This window comes from Chinchilla lanigera, unplaced genomic scaffold (genome assembly GCF_000276665.1).
Source record: "Chinchilla lanigera isolate Chin_1 unplaced genomic scaffold, ChiLan1.0 scaffold00041, whole genome shotgun sequence".
Classification (NCBI taxonomy): domain Eukaryota; kingdom Metazoa; phylum Chordata; class Mammalia; order Rodentia; family Chinchillidae; genus Chinchilla; species Chinchilla lanigera.
The window spans coordinates 17,608,552-17,610,790 of NW_004955442.1; the positions used below are offsets into that span (position 1 = coordinate 17,608,552).

The 2,239-nt window shown below is 53.1% G+C and overlaps 1 protein-coding gene across 1 annotated transcript in view; it reads left to right on the plus strand.

The window, feature by feature from the left end:
• The first annotated feature begins 1,490 nt into the window (after positions 1–1,490).
• The window catches only part of Hic2 (hypermethylated in cancer 2), a 33,340-nt gene continuing 32,591 nt past the window's right edge, over positions 1,491–2,239 (plus strand). Inside the window, exon 1 of the mRNA XM_005391713.2 lies at positions 1,491–1,569. The gene's annotated coding sequence lies outside the window, so the exon portion shown is untranslated. The remainder of the gene's footprint in view (positions 1,570–2,239) is intronic.

The window sequence follows — 2,239 nt, forward strand, 5'->3', positions numbered from 1 at the left end:
TGTTTTCTGGTAGTGGGAATCGAACTCACAACCTTGCACTTGCCAGGCAGGCGCTGTGCCGCTGAGCTAAATCCCCAGCCCCATGAATCAATATTTTACATGCATCTAGTACACACAACGGTGTATTTTCCTTTTTCTTTCTTTTGGCTTAATATCATTCACAAATACCTAGTCTTTTAGACTTCTGAGACAGTCTTGTTAACTTTGCCAGGCTGGCCTTGAGCTGGAGATCTTCCTGATTCAGTCTCTGAAACATCTGGGATTACAGGTGTTTGCCACCACACCAAGTTTCTTTTTCACATTGTTAGACCATAAAATGCTCTTATAGCATGCCTGTAATCCCAGCACTTGGGCAGCTGAAGCAGGAACAGCATTGAAAATTTGAGGGCAGCCTGGGCTACACAGTGAGTTCAATGCCAGCCCAGCCTGAACTACAAAACACACAAATCAAGTTTTTTTTTTCCCCCCTAAGGATGGAACTCAGGACCTTGGATTGTTGTTAACCAAGCATCCTATCACTGTACTACATCCTTGGCTCTGAAACTACAGTAATTTTTATTTTGCTAAGAAAGTTGAAACCAGGTACGGTGGCACACGCCTGTAATCCCAACACTTGGGAGGCTGAGGCAGGATGATTGCTGTGAGTTCGAGATGAGCCTGGGCTATAAAATGAGTTCAAGACCAGCCTGAACTGCATAGTGTCTCAAAAGGACAGAAAAAAGAAAGTTGCCTCTTGGAATTGGTATTTCTTTGGTTAGAGCAGTTGACTTTTTTTCAGTAGTTCCTTCAAATAGTGAATCCTCTGCTGAACTCTATTTGTGGAATACTCCCTTTCTTCTTCACCAGTGTTTGATGTCTCCTTTTCCACAGATGTTTGATATCTCCTGTTTTATCTATTGTGCTCTTACAATTTCCAAGATGTTTCTAGGTTTCCTATTCTATTTTATTTGTCAGTACCACACTGAATTGACTGGAGTAGCTTTATAATTTGACATCTGTCAGAGCAAGTCTACCCTCATTTCTTTTTTTTTTTTTTTCTTTTTTGGTCTTTTTGAGACAGGGTCTCGCTTCATTTCTGTATTTTGTTCCCAAGAGGATAAAATGATAGCTGTTTTTGGTTATTTACTCTAAGTGAACTTGGAACCCTGTTAAAGTCTAAGAAATGTTCTGCTGGGATTACAGTAAGCCTATACATTGATTAGGAAAGAATGGTCGCAGAATGAGCCTCTGTGATGAGTAACCAAGTTGGGTTTCAATCTTGCCTGATGAGAGGGGACAACTTGCCTATAAAGCACTTCTGGGCTCCTCTGGACTTCTCTCACCTTAACAGTGGTGTGTTCAACTTGCCCGGTGTTTAAGGGAGAGAGAGGTCCAGTAAACTACTCCTCAGAGAAGTGGCCATGGGCCACGCCTTCCCAGCCCCTTGAGGCCATCTGAATGAGAGCTGCGAGTGGGTCCCAGAGAGCTAGGCTGGGCGCGCCTCTTGACCTGGGGCCTGACGGGGGCAGCGGCCACCGGAAGGGGCCGGCTGGGTTAAGCTTGCTCGGGACCTCTGCGCCCTCTGAGCAGGTAGGGGCGGGCCGGGGGGTACGCAGGGCCCAAGGGGGCGCCCGGGCGTGCGGTTACAGGAGGTCCCTTCTCCGAGCCGAACAGCACGGGCTTTCCCTGCAGCCCACACCACAGAGCCTGCAGTCCTCGGGGACTGAGCCTTGGCGACTGGGGCCACTGCGGGGTCGCGGAGGAGGGGCGCGAAGGGGTCGGGAGGAGGGGCACAGGTCGCTAGGGGCCCCTGACCCGGGGCTCTAAGGGGTCAGGGTCAGACTCCAAGGGATCAGCCTTGAGTTTGGGGGCTTGGCATGGGCGTCCGTGCGGGGGCCTGGTTCTCCATCCAGGGAGCTATGCGGTCCGAATGAGTCCCGGGCTAAGTCGCAGTCTGGTTCTGGCTCCTGGGTCGGGGTCCCCGGTTCCTCCCGCACGCCCCTCCCCCACGGCGCAGCGAGCCAGCCCCCCTACCCCACCCCACCCAGCTCCGTACAGCTCGCGGACCGCTTGACGGCCCCAAACCCGTCCCCGGGACCGACCCCCTGCAGGCCCCGCCCCAGCCCCCTGGCCCCGCCCCACCGCTCGCCCATTCAGATGTGGGTCAGGGGTGAGCGGGCGGCGCCGACGTCACAAGCTTCCAAGATGGCGCCGGGCGGGCGGCTGTGAGCGGCGCTCGGGGCGCGCTGGGCGGGGAGCC